The sequence below is a fragment of the Hyperoodon ampullatus genome (genome assembly GCF_949752795.1).
Source record: "Hyperoodon ampullatus genome assembly, chromosome: 14".
Taxonomy (NCBI): domain Eukaryota; kingdom Metazoa; phylum Chordata; class Mammalia; order Artiodactyla; family Ziphiidae; genus Hyperoodon; species Hyperoodon ampullatus.
In genome coordinates, this window is record NC_136927.1 from 64402551 (window position 1) to 64420261 (window position 17711).

General features: G+C 42.4%; 1 protein-coding gene and 1 pseudogene across 2 annotated transcripts in view; both read right to left on the bottom strand.

The window, feature by feature from the left end:
- The window catches only part of PIGU (phosphatidylinositol glycan anchor biosynthesis class U), a 111748-nt gene that overhangs the window by 52268 nt on the left and 41769 nt on the right, over nt 1-17711 (bottom strand). The gene's annotated exons all lie outside the window — the stretch shown is intronic.
- Nucleotides 9651-16421, bottom strand: LOC307062590 (heat shock cognate 71 kDa protein-like; annotated as a pseudogene). The gene has a single exon. The product of its transcript is annotated as a heat shock cognate 71 kDa protein-like (transcript).

Consider the following 17711-nt stretch of genomic DNA (forward strand, 5'->3'; position numbering starts at 1 on the left):
CTGCTCTTTCACTGCTGAGGGCCTACCTAGGTTTGATCCCTGGTCGGCGAACTCAGATCCCACAGATGCATGGTGCGGCCAAAAAAAAAACCTAAACTAAAAGGCTAGGCCACAGATTTCACAGTGTTTTTCTCTGGGTGGTTGGATTATGGATGATTTTTCATTATTGTTTCTCTGTATTTTCTAAACTTCCTATAATAAACATGCTTTGTTTTTGTCATAAGAAAAAAACTGATATCTTGTCTCCCAAGGCAATAGAAATGAAAGCAAAAATAAACAAATGGGACCTAATGAAACTTAGAAGCTTTTGCACAGCAAAGGAAACCATAAACAAAACAAAAAGACAACCCACGGACTGGGAGAAAATATTTGCAAACAATGTGACTGACAAGGGATTAATTTCCAAAATATATTGTACGAACAGCTCACACAACTCAATAACAAAAAAACAAACAACCCAATCAAAAAATGGGCAAAAGACCTAAACAGACATTTCTCCAAAGAAGACATACAGATGGTCAATAGGCACATGAAAAGATGCTCAACATCGCTAATTATTAGAGAAATGCAAATCAAAACTACAATGAGGTACCACCTCACACTGGTCAGAAGGGCCATCATTAAAGAGTCTACAAATAACAAATGTTGGAGAGGGTGTGGAGAAAAGGGAAGCCTCTTACACTACTGGTGGGAATGTAAGTTGGTACAGCCACTAGAAAACCGCACGTAGGTTCCTTAAAAAACTAAAAAATAGAGTTGCTATATAATCCAGTAATCCCACTCTTGGGCATATATCTGGAGAAAACTGTAATTCAAAAAGATATATGCATCCCATGTTCATAGCAGCACTATTTACAATAGTGCTGCTATGTAATAGTGCTGCTATGTAATAGTGCCAAGACATGGAAACAACCTAAATGTCCACCAACAGATAAATGGATAAAGAAAATGTGGCATATATACACAATGGAATACTACTCAGCCATAAAAAAGAATGAAATAATGCCATTTGAAGCAACATGGATAGACCAAGAGATTATCATACTAAGTGAACTGAGTCAGAAAGAGAAGGACAAATACCATATGATATCACTTATGTGTGGAATCTAAAATATGACACAACTCACAGACATAGAAAACAAACTTACGGTTACCAAAGGGGAAAGGGGGGAGGCAGAGGGATAAGTTAGGAGAGTTTGGGATTATCAGATACAAACTACTGTACATAAAATAGATAAACAACAAGGTCCTACTGTATAGTACAGGGAACTACATTCAATATCATGTAGTAAACCATAATGGAAAAGAATATGAAAAAGGATATATACATATGTATAACTGAATCACTTTGCTCTACAGCAGAAACTAATACAACATTGTAAATCAACTATATTTCAATTAAAAAAAAACTAGATGGGCTTCCCTGGTGGCGCAGTGGTTGAGAGTCTGCCTGCCGATGCAGGGGACACGGGTTCCTGCCCCGGTCCGGGAAGATCCCACATGCCGTGGAGCGGCTGGGCCCGTGAGCCATGGCCGCTGAGCCTGCACGTCCGGAACCTGTGCTCCGCAACGGGAGAGGCCCGCGTACCGCAAAAAAAAAAAAAAACTAGATGGATGTAAGAAAAAAATGATATCTTTTTTAAAAAAAAACAAGTAGCTATTCCCTTTCAGATGGTTTAAGACAACAGAGTACCCTAAAATCAAGGCTAGAGAAACCCAGTTTACAACAGAGATTTTAAAGTGGCCCAGAAATCAGTAGAGTTCAATTGATGGTCCAAGGCTGGTATCTATAATGATAATATTTCATCAAGTAACAGTGCTCATGGTCACTCTTATTAGGGTGGGGTCAACTTTTAATGAAAACAACAGACATCTTCTCAATGGTGTTTCCTAAAAGAAGGAATTATTCATTCCACACAGTCCAGGGAATTTTACCCCCTCCCAACCCAGCTCCCAAGACAAACAGAAGCAGATGTTCCATAGGACTTTTTTGCCCACCAAAGTGGTGTATATACAGTGGTTTGACTTAACAATTTTTAGATTTGATGATGGTGCAAAAGCAATATGCATTCAGTAGAAACCATACTTCTAATTTTGAATTTTCATTTTTTTCCCCAAGCTAGCGGTATGCAGTACATATTCTCTCGTGATGCTGGGCAGCTGCAGCTGCAGCTTGCAGTCAGCCACTCTATCACGAGGTTAAACAACTGATACACTTACAACCATTCTGTACCCATATAACTATTCTGTTTTTCACTCTTAGTACAGATTCAATAAATTACATGACATATTCAGCACTTTATTATAAAACAGGCTTTGTATTAGATGATTTTGCCCAACTGTAGGCTAATGTAAGTGTTCTGGGCACATTTTAGGTAGGCTAGGCTAAGCTAAGCTCTGATGTTCAGTAGGTGAGGTGTATTCAATGATTTTTAACTTAGGATATTTTCAACCTACAAGGGGTTTCCTGGGACATAACCCCATCAGAAGTCAAGGAAGATCTGTACTTGAAACATCTAAGAGCCACCCTGGAAGAGGGAGGGTTATAAATGTGACTACTTCATAGAAGAGTAAGTGGAGAGAAAAGAACTTTGAGTCCTCCATCCCTCAAACCAAGGAAACTCACCAGCTAGAAACAATTCCTGGTTGAAAGAAAGTGGAAGGAAGGCAGAGAAAGGAGGAAGCTGGAAGTAAAAGACCAAGGACAGAACTCTATGGGATGGGCTATTTCATCATGTTGGTTAGTGTCAACATGATGTTCTGTATCCAGGGTACTTGTAAATATGACTGAGCAGGGACAGATCATGCCCAGCCAAGCTGTGCTAACAGCAGAGGTCCCCACACACCTCGAACCAGAACTAGGTCAACTCTGAGACAGGGAGATGGCAGTGGTGGGAAAGGTGCTATTCTGGAGCCCAACAGCTAGGGTGGACTCAGAATTCCTTGATTAGGCCAAAAAGTTGAACGATATTTTGGGGGAAACCAGCAAAGAGAGGGGAAAAGCTGGAAAGAACTTTTAAATTTAACACTGTTTTCTACAGAGATTGGTGGTGGTGGGAGTGAGAAGAGGCCCATGTGTCTGTTAACAGAGGAAGGATAATGTTCCAGTTCCATCCATTCTTACAAATGTGGTGGAAACAAACACATGACTTTCACCTCTCTCTCCCCCAGGAGACATCAGGGAGTGAAATAAACACAGCCACTTCCTGCCCTAATTGCCTGCGATCAGTAATTACTTGTCTGGAGCAGCTAACCATTTATAAGGTCCAAGAGAGAAGAAACAGCTCCTAGCTAAAAAATGGACTTGTGTTTTAGAATACTTGCTCCCAAGATCAGGAAGAAGCAGCCTTCCTTCCTTGGATGAAATCATTAGGAAGGAAAAATCTGTTCCTTCTGCTAGTCTACCAGTAAGTGGCATCAGCATCTCCCCAGACACCTCAGCTATTCAAGGCCCCTCCCACTCTCACATGCCTTCCACTAGTCACCATGCCCTGTTGACCCACCTCTGGAACATCCATGACTGCAGTTGTCACTCTCACTGTTTCTCACCAGGAGTTTTCAGCAGCCTCTTCCTTCTCCTCCTCAATGGTCTCCCCGCCTCCCTCCCATCCAGTCCATCCTCCACAGAGGTGCTGGAAGGATCCTTTTAAAACACAGTTTAAACTACTCACTCTGCCCTTGTGCAAAAGCAGCCACAGACAACATGTAAACAAATGTGCAAGCTGTACGCAAATAAAACTTTACTAAAAAAAAAAAAAAAAAAAGACAGTTTAGATTGATTCAAGCCCCTCTTTAAAGACTTCTGAGGGTTCTACTTCATCTATCAGATTATGTCCAAACTCCAGCAGCAAACAAGACCCTTCACTATCTGGGTCTTATTTCTCCAGCTTCATCTCTCACCATCTCCTACACATCCTCTGTCCTCCAGCTACACTGGATCATTCCCCAATTTCTGAAAACATCATGCATTTTCATTCCTCTGTGTCTGTTATCAGGCTATTCTTAGCCGTCCTTTCCTGCTCTCCTTCTAGTAGAGACCCATCCTTCAGTGACCAGTGAAATGTTATTTCCTCTATGAGGCCTAAGCAGAGAAGCTAATAATAGTAGATTATAGTTAACATTTATTGATCACTTACTAGGTGCCAGGCACCTATCCTCTGTATGTGAAAGCTCTATAGGTGAAGAAACCAAGGCACAGAAACAGAAGGGCTAAGTAACATATCACATTAAGTAATGGGATCACTGAGCTGATTCCAGTGCCCATTTTCTTAATTCATTCAATGCTCTCATTCAATACTGACACTGTCTTCTAATAATTTGCTGATGTTTCTCTCTCTCCCCATTTGTCTGTGAGTTTCTCAAAGGCAATAAACCTCTCAACTTAGAATCTCTAGCACCTAGCACAGTGCCTGGCACACATGATGAATGAATGAATGAATGAATATCATTCAGTGATACATGTGAAATCCTTTTTAAAAATCCAAGTAGGAAACCAATGTTCTTTTTTTAAAAATTGAGATATAACTGACACATAACATTATATAAGTTTCAGGTATACACATAATGATTTGCTATGTGTACATCTTGTGAAATGATCACCATCATAACTCTGGTTGAAACCAATGTTCTTGAGGAAGAAAAACTTATGAAGTATAAAACACAGAGTACTTTGTGACGACCTAGAAAGGTGGGATAGGGAGGGCAGGAGGGAGGGGATATGGGGATATGTGTATACATATAGCTGATTCACTTTGTTGTACAGCAGAAACTAACGCAACATTTTAAAGCAATTATACTCCAATAAAGATATTTTTAAAAATAATTGAAACAAAACAACACAGAGTAATGAAACGTGGGCAAAGCACAAAATAAATCTGACTCTTGAATAAAACAGAGCCTGCAGAATAGCAGTTGAGGACTTGTGGTAGGGAGCCAGCACAGAGAATGCGGAGTAAACTATTGGATGGCTGAGGCCTCTGGTCTGGGGGCAGAAACGTGGTGCTGCAACAGTCAGGAGCCTGGTGTGTGGGATGCTGGGGCACATGCACAGTCTGAGCAAAAGTGAGGGGGAGGATGGAGGCACACAAGAGACTCAGGGCTGACATGTTTTTTTAAGAAACTAGAAGAGGCAAGAAGAATGGGTTAGGAAGGCAGGAGGAGGCTATGTGCTTGGGGCAGGGTCAGGGAAGAAAAAAGTAAAAGGTGTCTTCAGATATTTTAGATGAACCATGCAACACGCCAACATTTCTGGAGTGTCTGCTTTATACCAAGCCGTGCTGGGTGCGGGAGACTGGTGACTCGGACAGTCTCTGTCCTCAGGGAGCTCCCAGTAAACAATGACAAAATACGGGAGGAAAGTACAAAGGAAGTACTCGGAGCGCATCAGGGTAAGCTGACACCTGAGTTTTGAACAATGAGTAGATGAGGCCGGCAGTCCAAGGGAAGAGCATGTGCACAGGTAGGAGGGCGAGGGAAAGAATGGTGTGCTGGGGGTGGAGGGGCACAGACTGTAATTAGCTCAACATGGCAAAAACAGAGTTGGAAGGAGTGACTGGAAGAGGGTGAAAAGGGGCTTTTGTGGATGTTGGTAACATCCCTGTTTCTTAATGTGAGTGTTGGTTACTCATCATTTTGTGAAAATTCATTGAATTGTACACTAATGATTTGCGCACTTTTCTGTTTGTGTTATACTTCAACAAAAAAGTTATAATCTAAAAAGTCTCAGCAAGCAGGTAGGTAGGGGTCGCATCGGAGAAGGCTTAGCTTGCACAGTCAATCAAAAACATGTCTACAAGCCTAGACATGATGTCTCAAATAATGCCTGAAGTGGCAGCCTCATTTGGGCTAGAGCTAGGGCATCCTGCTCATCTAACCAAGAAGACTGTGAATTTTACCAAAAAAAAAAGATATAATCTACCATTTATCTGCTAGAATGGCCCAGATACCCAGTCACTAGGTTTCCTGTACAAGCTCTAGTCTTTGGCCTTATCATAAGAATACTAAAGTAAATCAGTCAAATGTATACGCGCACTGGCTACAGCATCAGGGAATTTCATTATCTATCCAATCTAGCTTTGAATATGTTTCCCAACTCTCTTTTGGTGTCAGCATGTCGGCCACAAGCCTGGGCCACAAGCCTGGGGTAACACTCTGCCTCCAGGGACTGCACCTTGAAGTGACTTGGGCCTGGGTGGGTGGCAGAGCTACAGGACAGAGGAGGAATGTAGATGAGGTGGAGCTATGGAAACTGGTTCAAGATAAGGAGACTGGGTCACAGACAGGGACCTGTACCAGGACAGGCAGTGGGACAGACAGGAATGTGGCCAAAAGGGCTGAGGTCTCCCAGGACACTGAGAAGAGGAAGTTGCACTAGGGCCTGAGAGCAAGCAAGACTACTGGGCAGGAGGAGGGGCTAGGGCCTGGCCCAGTGTTCTATACTCCTTGCCAAGTGTTCTTTCAACAGCACAGGCTTTCTCAGAGTAGTCCATCCACATCAGTGATGATGATGATGACAATTCTCTGAGCACATACTCTGTTCCAGCCACGACTATAAGCATTTTACATGTATTAAGTCATTTAGTCCTTCCAATAACTCCATGGAGCGGATAAAATTACTATCCCCATTTCACAGGTAAGTAAACTGAAGGACAGAGACTTTATTTGCTCAGGGTCACAAAACTAGTGAATGGTGATAGAATTTGAAACCAGACAGTCTCATTCCAGAGCCCCCAGTCTGTAACTGCAGCACTATGCTACCTTCTTGATTCTCAATCTATGGCTGTACCATAAAAATCACAATAAGCAGGCAACTATTTGTTGAGCGGGTTTTGCTACGGAATCATGCTAAGCATTCTGTGTTTCTTATTTATTCCTCTACTAATCCATGAGGCAGATCTTATCTCTGGAATCAAACTGAAGCTCTAGAGGCTGTGTGATTTGCTTGAGGCTACAGCACAGGTAACTAGAACCAGCAGGTTTTGGGTTGATCTGACAAAACCCCAGGCTGCTTCGTCCTAGGGTCCTTGGGCCTTTGGGTCCTCTAAGACTCTCTTCATGGGTAAGGCCTCATTTAACGCAGAGGAACCTCATATGGAAGTGATGGGCCCATCAGAGCTCAGGTTCATCACTCTGCCATGTTCTTCCAGGGCTGGGCTCCAGGAAGAGAACCTCTCATTTTAACCTTCTCCCAGTTTTCTCCAGAAAGCTCAGGAAGGGGATTCCCTGGTGGCTCAGTGCTTAAGAATCCACCTGCCAATGCAGGGGACACAGGTTTGAGCCCTGGTCCAGAAAAATCCCACATGTCGCGGAGCAACTAAGCCCATGAGCCACAACTAATCAGCCTGCGCTCTAGGGCCCGCATGCCACAACTACTGAGTCCATGTGCCACAACTACTGAAGCCTGCGTACTGCACTGAAGAGCAGTCCCTGCTCGTCGCAACTAGAGAAAGCTCGCGCGCAGCAACAAAGACCCAACACAGCCAAAAATAAATAAATTAAATAGATAAATTAAAAAAAAAAACCAGAAAGCTCAGGAAGACCCTGTCAATCCTGAGGGATCTTTTATTTATTTATTTTATTTTATACAGCACGTTCTTATTAGTTATCTATTTTATACATACTAGGGTATATACGTCAATCCCAATCTCCTAATTCATCCCACCACCATTCCCCACAACCTGCTTTCCACCCTTGGTGTCCATACATTTGTTCTCTACATCTGTGTCTCTATTTCTGCCTTGCAAACTGGTTCATCTGTACCATTTTTCTAGGTTCCACATATATGTGTTAATATACGATATTTGTTTTTCTCTTTCTGACTTACTTCACTCTGAATGACAGTCTGTAGGTCCATCCACGTCTCTACAAATGACCCAATTTTATTCCTTTTTATGGCAATATTCCATTGTATATAGGTAACACATCTTCTTTATCCATTCATCTGTTGATGGGCATTTAAGTTGCTTCCATGACTTGCCTATTGTAATAGTGCTGCAATGAACATTGGGGTGCATGTGTCTTTTTGAATTATGTTTTTCTCTGGGTATATGCCCAGTAGTAGGACTGCTGGGTCATATGGTAATTCTACTTTTAGTTTTTTAAGGAACCTCCATACTGTTCTCTACAGTGGCTGTATCAATTTACATTCCCACCAAGAGTGCAAGGGGGTTCCCTTTTCTCCACACCCTCTCCAGCATTTGTTGTTTGTAGATTTTCTGATGATGCCCATTCTAACTGGTGTGAGGTGATACCTCATTGTAGCTTTGATTTGCATTTCTCTAATAATTAGTGATGTTGAGAAGCTTTTCATGTGCCTCTTGGCCATCTGTATGTCTTCCTTGGAGAGATGTCTATTTAGGTCTTCTGCCCATTTTCTGATTGGGTTGCTTGTTTTTTTGATATTGAGCTGCATGAGCTGTTTATATATTTTGGAGATTGATCCTTTGTCCGTTGCTTCGTTTGCAAATATTTTCTCCCATTCTGAGGGTTGTCTTTTCATCTTGTTTATAGTTTCCTTTGTTATGCAAAAAAAGCTTTTAAGCTTCATTAGGTCCCATTTATTTATTTTTGTTTTTATTTCCATTACTCTAGGAGGTGGATCAAAAAAGATCTTGCTGTGATTTATGTCAAGTCAAAGAGGGTTCTTCCTATGTTTTCCTCTAAGAGTTTTATAGTGTCCGGTCTTACATTTAGGTCTTTAAACCATTTGGAGTTTATTTTTGTGTATGATGTTAGGAAGTGTTCTAATTTCATTCTTTTACATGTAGCTGTCCAGTTTTCCCAGCATCACTTATTGAAGAGACTGTCTTTTCTCCATTGTATATCCTTGCCTCCTTTGTCATAGATTAGTTGACCATAGGTGTGTGGGTTTATCTCTGGGCTTTCTATCCTGTTCCATTTGGTCTATATTTCTGTTTTTGTGCCAGTACCATATTGTCTTGATTACTGTAGCTTTGTAGTATAGTCTGAAGTCAGGGAGTCTGATTCCTCCAGCTCTGTTTTTTTTCCCTCAGGATTGCTTTGGCTATTCAGGGTCTGCTGTGTCTCCATACAAATTTTAAGATTTTTTGTTCTAGTTCTGTAAAAACTGCCACTGGTAATTTGATAGGAATTGCATTGACTCTGTAGATTGCTTTGGGTAGTACAGTCATTTTCACAATATTGATTGTTCCAATCCAAGAACATGGTATATCTCTACATCTGTTTGTGTCCTCTTTTTTTTTTTTATGGTGCCAATTTTAAATACCGTTTTATTTGACATTGCATTTTCCACTTACAATACAGTGCTTGTAAAGTGCAGTGTTATTTCCTTTCCCTGTGCACATATTCCATGTTCAACTATCAAGAATGCCGAGTTGGGCTTCCCTGGTGGCACAATGGTTGAGAGTCTGCCTGCCGATGCAGGGGACACAGGTTCGTGCCCCGGTCCGGAAAGATCCCACATGCCGCGGAGCGGCTGGGCCCGTGAGCCATGGCCGCTGAGCCTGCGTGTCCGGAGCCTGTGCTCCGCAACGGGAGAGGCCACAACAGTGAGAGGTCCACGTACCGCAAAAAAAATAAAATAAAAAAAAAAAAAAAAAAAAAAGAATGCCGAGTTTATTACAGCAGCTCAACTTTAAAACTGCTATGGAATTTGCTACAAAATTGGGTTCTTCAATGTTTTGTGGAACAATGCTAAATCTATGCTAGGTTGTCTTAATCAACCTCTTCAATGGCAGGCCCAGAGGAGGCACCAGCAGATGGAGGAGCTCCACCACCAGGGAAGCCCCCGGGCATTCCTCCTGGCATTCCTCCTGGCATGGCTCCTGAGCTCTGGTACAGCTTGGTAATGATGGGGTTGCAGACTTTTTCCAGCCCCTTCTGCTGATGTTCAAATTCTTCCTTCTCTGCAGTCTGGTTCTCATCAAGCCAGTTGATTATTTCATTACACTTACCAAGAATCTTCTGTTTGTCCTCATCATTAATCTTGCCTTGAAGTTTCTCATCGTCAACAGTAGCTTTCATGTTGAAAGCATAGGATTCAAGAGTATTCTTCGAAGACAACTCATCCCGCTGCTTCTCATCTTCAGCTTTGTACTTCTCTGCTTCCTGAACCATGCGTTCAATGTCTTCCTTGCTCAAACGGCCCTTGTCATTAGTGATGGTAATCTTGTTCTCTTTTCCTGTGCTCTTATCCACAGCAGAGACATTGAGGATGCCATTGGCATCAATATCAAAAGTGACTTCAATCTGAGGAACACCACAGGGGGCAGGAGGTATGCCTGTGAGTTCAAACTTGCCAAGCAGGTTGTTATCCTTGGTCATGGCACGCTCACCTTCATAAACCTGAATGAATACCGGGCTGGTTATCCAAGTAGGTTGTGAAGGTCTGCGTCTGCTTGGTGGGAATGGTGGTGTTGCGCTTGAGGACAGTCATGACTCCACCAGCAGTTTCAATTCCAAGGGAAAGAGGAGTGACATCCAACAGCAGCAAGTCTTGAACATTTTCAGATTTGTTTTCCAGATTTCCAGATAAAATGGCTGCCTGGACAGCTGCACCATAAGCAACAGCCTCATCAGGGTTGATGCTCTTATTCAGTTCTTTCCCACTGAAGAAGTCCTGTAGAAGTTTCCGATTCTTGGGGTTGCAGGTTGAACCACCCACCAGAACAATATCATGGATCTGAGACTTGTCTAGCCTGGCATCCCGAAGGGCTTTCTCCACAGGGTCCAGTGTGCCACAGAACAGGTCAGCATTCAGTTCTTCAAATCGGGCACAGGTAATTGAGGTATAGAAGTTGATTTCTTCATAGAGAGAATCAATCTCAATAGTGGCCTGGGTGCTGGAAGAGAGAGTGTGCTTAGCATGCTCACAAGCAATAAGAAGGCGACGGACAGCCTTCTTGTGCTCACTGATGCCCTTCTTGTGCTTGCACTTGAACTCTGCAATAAAATGGTTGACCATCCGGTTGTCAAAGTCTTCTCCACCTAAGTGGGTATCTCCAGCTGTAGACTTCACCTCAAAGATTCCATCCTCAATAGTGAGGACTGACACATCAAAAGTGCCACCACCTAAATCAAAGATCAGCACATTTCTTTCTACTCCAATCTTTTTGTCTAAGTCATAGGCAACAGCAGCAGCAGTACATGGAGCCCAGCGATAGTTCCAGCATCTTTGGTGGCCTGATGCTGAGAATCATTAAAGTAAGCAGGTACTGTGACAACAGCATTAGTAACAATCTTCCCAAGGTAGGGCTTCTGCTATTTCCTTCATCTTTGTCAAAACCATGGATGACACCTCCTCTGGATAGAAACTTTTGGTCTCTCCTTTGTATTCTACTTGAACCTTAGGCCTGCCTGCATCGTTCACCACTATAAAGGGCCAATGCTTCATATCAGACTGGACAACAGATCATCAAATCTTCGTCCAATGAGGCGTTCGGCATCAAAACCCATGTTGGTGGGATTCTTGCAACTTGGTTCTTTGCAGCATCACCAATCAATCATTCGGTATCAGTAAAGGCAACATAGCTTGGGGTAGTTCGGTTCCCCTGATCACTGGTAACTATTTCCCCCTTTCCGTGCTGGAAGATACCCACACAAGAATAGGTGGTGCAAGATCAATGCCAACTGCAGGTCTCTTAGACATGCTGGAGCGCAGGCCCGGGTCCACTGGAGGAGAAAACAGCAATCTGGAAAGCTGCTGCCGCATTCAATGAGACCTTATTGTGTCATCTTTGATTTCTTTCATCAGTGTCTTATAGTTTTCTGAGTACAGGTTTTTTACCTCCTTAGGTAGGTTTATTCCTAGGTATTTTATTCTTTTTGTTGCAACGGTTAATGGGATTGTTATCTTAATTTCTCTTTTTGATCTTTCATTGTTAGTGTATAGAATGCAAGAGATTTCTGTGCATTAATTTTGTATCCTGTGACTTTACGAAATTCATTGATTAGCTCTAGTAGTTTTCTAGTGGCATCTTTAGGATTGTCTACGTATAGTATCATGTCATCTGAAACAGTGACAGTTTTAATTCTTCTTTTCCAATTTGTATTCCTCTTATTTCTTTTTCTTCTCTGATTGCCATGGCTAGGACTTCCAAAACTATGTTGAATAAGAGTGGCGAGAGTGGGCATCCTTGTCTCGTTCCTGATCTTAGAGGAAATGCTTTCAGTTTTTCATCATTGAGAATGATGTTTGCAGTGGGTTTGTCATATATGGCCTTTATTATGCTGAGGTAGGTTCCCTCTATGCCCACTTTCTGCAGAGTTCTTTTTTTTTTTTTTTTTTTTGTGGTACGCGGGCCTCTCACTGTTGTGGCCTCTCCCGCTGTGGAGCACAGGCTCCGGACGTGCAGGCTCAGCGGCCATGGCTCACAGGCCCAGCCGCTCCGTGGAATGTGGGATCTTCCCGGACCGGGGCACAAACCCGCATCCCCTGCATCGGCAGGCAGACTCTTGACCACTGTGCCACCAGGGAAGCCCTCTGCAGAGTTTTTATCATAAATGGATGCTGAATTTTGTCAAAAGCTTTTTCTGCATCTATTGAGATGATCATATGGCTTTTATTCTTCAATTTGTTAATATGGTGTATCACATTGATTGATTTGCATATATTGAAGAATCCTTGCATCCTTGGGATAAATCCCACTTGATCATGGTGTATGATCCTTTTAAAGTGTTGTTGGATTCTGTTTGCTAGTATTTTGTTGAAGATTTTGCATCTATATTCATCAGTGATATTGGTCTGTAATTTTCTTTTTTTGTAGTATCTTTGTCTGGTTTTGGTATCAGGGTGATGGTGGCCTCATAATATGAGTTTGGGAGTGTTCCTTCCTCTGTGATTTTTGGGAAGACTTTGAGAAGGATGGGTGTTAGCTCTTCTCTAAATGTTTGATAGAATTCACCTGTGAAGCCATCTGGTCCTGGGCTTTTGTTTGTTGGAAGATTTTTAATCATAGTTTCAATCTCATTACTTATGATTGGTCTGTTCATATTTTCTATTTCTTCCTGATTCTTCTTTGGAAGGTTATAAGAATTTGTCCATTTCTTCCATGTTGTCCATTTTATTGGCATAGAGTTGCTTGTAGTCGTCTCTTAGGATGCCTTTGTATTTCTGCGGTGTCTGTTGTAACGTCTCCTTTTTCATTTCTAATTTTATTGACTTGAGTCCTCTCCCTCTTTTTCTTGATGAGTCTAGCTAATGGGTTATCAATTTTGTTTCTCTTCTCAAAGAACCAGCTTTTAGTTTTATTGATCTTTGCTATTGTTTTCTTTGTTTCTATATAATTTATTTCTGCTCTGATCTTTATGATTTCTTTCCTTCCGCTAACTTTGGGTTTTGTTTGTTCCTCTTTCTCTAGTTCCCTTAGGTGTAATGTTAGATTGTTTATTTGAGATTTTTCTTGTTTCTTGAGGTAGGATTGTATTGCTATAAACTTCCCTCTTAGAACTGCTTTTGCTGCATCCCATAGGTTTTCGATTGTTCTGTTTTCATTGTCACTTGTCTCTAGGTATTTTTTTTATTTCCACTTTGATTTCTTCAGTGATCTCTTGGTTATTTAGTACTGTGTTGTTTAGCCTCCATATGTTGGTGTTTTTTATGTTTTTTTCCCTGTAATTTATTTCTAATAAACCATAGCGTTGTGGTTAGAAAATATGCTTGATATGATTTCAATTTCCTTAAATTTACTGAGGCTTGATTTGTGACCCAAGATGTGATGTATCCTGGAGAATGTTCCATGTGCACTTGAGAAGAAAGTGTAATCTGATGTTTTCGGGTGGAATGTCCTATAAATATCAGTTAAATCTATCTGGTCTATTGTGTCATTTAAAGCTTGTGTTTCCTTATTAATTTTCTGTCTGAACGATCTGTCCATTGGTGTAAGTGAAGTGCTAAAGTCCCCCACTATTACGATAGTTACGACAGTAACTATTGTGTTACTGTTGATTTCCTCTTTTATAGCTGTTAGCATTTGCCTTATGTATTGAGGTGCTCCTGTGTTGGGTGCATATATATTTATAATTGTTATATCTTCTTCTTGTATATTTTTAATAAATTTATTATTTATTTTTGGCTGTGTTGGGTCTTCATTGCAGCGTGCAGGCTTTCTCTAGTTGCAGCGAGCAGGGGTTACTCTTCCTTGCAGTGCGCGGGCTTCTCATTGCAGTGGCTTCTCTTGTTGTGGAGCATGGGCTCTAGGTGCACAAGCTTCAGTAGTTGTGGCTCGCAGGCAATAGAGTGCAGGCTTAGTAGTTGTGGATCACGGGCTTCACTGCTCCGTGGCATGTGGGATCTTCCCGAACCAGGGTCCGAACCTGTGTCCCCTGCACTGGCAGGCATATTCCTAACCACTGCACCACCAGGTAAGCCCTTCTTCTTGGACTGATCCCTTGATCATTATGTAGTGTCCTTCCTTGTCTCTTGTAACAGTCTTTATTTGAAAGTCTATTCTATCTGATAAGAGTATTGCCACTCCAGCTTTCTTTTGATTTCCATTTGCATGGAATATCTTTTTCCATTCCCTCACTTTCAGTCTGTATGTGTCCCTAGGTCTGAAGTGGGTCTCTTGTAGACAGCATATATACAGGTCTTGTTTTTGTATCCATTCAGCCAGCCTGTGTCTTCTGGTTGGAACATTTAATCCATTCACATTTAAGGTAATTATTGATATGTATGTTCCTGTTACCATTTTCTTAATTGTTTTGGGTTTGTTTCTGTAGGCCCTTTTTTTTTTTTTTTTTTTTGCAGTACGCGGGGCTCTCACTGTTATGGCCTCTCCTGTTGCGGAGCACAGGCTCCGGACGCGCAGGCTTAGCGGCAATGGCTCACGGGTCCAGCCGCTCTGCGGTATGTGGGATCTTCCCAGACCGGGGCATGAACCCGTGTCCCCTGCATCAGCAGGTGGACTCTCAACCACTGCGCCACCAGGGAAGCCCTCTGTAGAGCCCTTTCTTCTCTTTTGTTTCCCACTTAGAGAAGTTCCTTTAGCATTTGTTGTAGAGTTGGTTTGGTGGTGAATTTTCTTAGCTTTTGCTTGTCTGTAAAGCTTTTGATTTCTCCACCAAATCTGAATGAGATCCTTGCTGGGCAAAGTATTCTTGGTTGTAGGTTCTTCCCTTTCATCACTTTAAATATATTGTGCCACTCCCTTCTGGCTTGTAGAATTTCTGCTGAGAAATCAGCTGTTAACGTTATGGGAGTTCCATTGTATGCTATTTGTCCTTTTCCCCTTGTTGCTTTTAATAATGTTTCTTTGTCTTTAATTTTTCTCAACTTGATTACTATGTGTCTCAGCGTGTTTCTCCTTGGGTTTATCCTGCCTGGGACTGTCTGCGCTTCCTGGACTTGGGTGAGTATTTCCTTTCCCATGTTAGGGAAGTTTTCAACTATAGTCTCTTCAGATATTCTCTTGGGTCCTTTCTCTCTCTCTTCTCCTTCTGGAACCCCTATAATGCGAATGTTGTTGCATTTAATGTTGTCCCAGAGGTCTCTTAGGCTGTCTTCATTTCTTTTCAATCTTTTTTCTTTATTCTGTTCCACAGCAGTGATTTCCACCATTTTGTCTTACAGGTCACTTATCTGTTCTTCTGCCTCAGTTGTTCTGCTATTGATTCCTTCTAGTGTATTTTTCATTTCAGTTATTGTATTGTTCATCTCTGTTTGTTCTTTAATTCTTCTAGGTCTTTTTTAAAGATTTCTTGCATCTTCTCAATCTTTACCTCCATTCTTTTCCTAAGGTCCTGGATCATCTCCACTATCATTATTCTGAATTCTTTTTCTGGAAGGTTGCCTATCTCCACTTCATTAGTTGTTTTTCTGGGATTTTATCTTCTTCCTTCATCTGGTACATAGTCCTTGGCCTTTTCCCTTTGTCTATCTTTCTGTGAATGTGGTTTTCGTTCCACAGGCTGCAGGATTGTAATTCTTCTTGCTTCTGCTGTCTGCCCTCTGGTGGATGAGGCTAGCTAAGAGGCTTGTGCAAGCTTCCTGATGGGAGGGACTGGTGGTGGGTAGAGCTGGGTGTTGCTCTGGTGGGCAAAGCTCAGTAAAACTTTAATCTGCCTGTCTGCTGATGGGTGGGGCTGAGTTCCCTCCATGTTTGTTGTTTGGCCTGAGGCGACCCAGCACTGGTGCCTACAGGGTCTTTGGTGGGACTAATGGTGGACTCTGGGAGGGCTCACACCAAGGATTACTTCCCTGAGCTTCAGCTGCCAGTGTCCCTGTCCCCATGGTGAGCCACAGCCGCCCCCTGCCTCTGCAGGAGACCCTCCAACACTAGCAGGTAGGTCTGGTTCAGTTTCCAGTGGGGTCACTGCTCCTTCCTCCTGGGTCCTGATGTGCACACTCTTTTGTGTGCCCTCCAAGAGTGGAGTCTCTATTTCCCCCAGTCCTGTCGAAGTCCTGCAATCAAATCCTGCTAGCCTTCAAAGTCTGATTCTCTGGGAATTCCTCCTCCCATTGCCAGACCCCCAGGTTGGGAAGCCTGACGTGGGGCTCAGAACCTTCACTCCAGTGGGTGGACTTCTGTGCTATAATTGTTCTCCAGTTTGTGAGTCACCCACCCAGTGGTAATGGGATTTGATTTTATTGTGATTGTACCCCTCCTACCATCTCATTGTGGCTTCTCCTTTGTCATTGGACATGTGGTATCTTTTTTGGTGAGTTCCAGTGTCTTCCTGTCAATGATTGTTCAGCAGTTAGTTGTGATTCTGGTGTTCTCCCAAGAGGAAGTCCTGAGGGATCTGTTAATATCTTTAAATATTATCAAGAGTAACAATCAGGACCACCATTTACTGAGCATCTAGTTCATGCTCCCACACTATGCTAAGTGTTTCACATGCACCATCTCATTCATTTTTTTTCCTCCTCATCTCATTTATTCTTTACATTTACTCTATGCAGTAGGGACTGTTTCAGTCCCCATGTTATAGACAAGGAAACTGAGGCCCTAAACAGTTAAGTGACTTGCTTAAAGTGATAATGCCAGGAAGTGCTAGAACTAGGATTCGCTACCAGATCTGTATCGACTGAAAAAAAAATGCACAACCTAAAAGTTGAGAGTTATGTTTTATTTGGTGGACAAAACTGAGGACTTAAGCCTGGGACACAGCATCTCAGATAGCTCTGAGAGACTGCTTCCAAAGAGGTAAGAGAGGAGCCAAGATGTATAGTAGTTTTTGCAACAAAGACCATGTAGTCAGAACATCAAAAGATTACTGTTAATTAGAGAAAACCAGGTATCTCACGTTAAGGAATTTAGCGCTTTTCTATGTATGGGAAGATGCAAGCATCTGCGCTCTCTGAAATCATTCCTTTGATATGCACTTCAGCTATCTGGGCCTGTGTTTTCTCATCCTGAGTCTCCTCAGTGTGCACCTTCAGGGGTGGCTGCAGTGGCTGACCTCTAGATGGGGAGCATCCTGTTTCTATCCTGAGTTCCCTCGGGGCTCATCATAGGGGCAGCTGTAATGTGATGGCTTGAGGGCTGTGACACATCTGTTTACTGATTTTGCAGGTAACATTTTTTCATTGACATCTGTCTGACATCACAGCAGCCTGAGCTCTTACTCTGAACCACTTCTGATAGTACTGATTCTTCTTTTTCCTTGGGAAGCAAGTCCTGTCACCCAGGCCTCTTTTGGTGGAATAAGGAGAGTCAGAAGGGTCCTTGGGCGGCAAACCTCAAGAATTTCTAGTCTGGAGCATCTCACTGTGGACAAACACCAACAGTGAA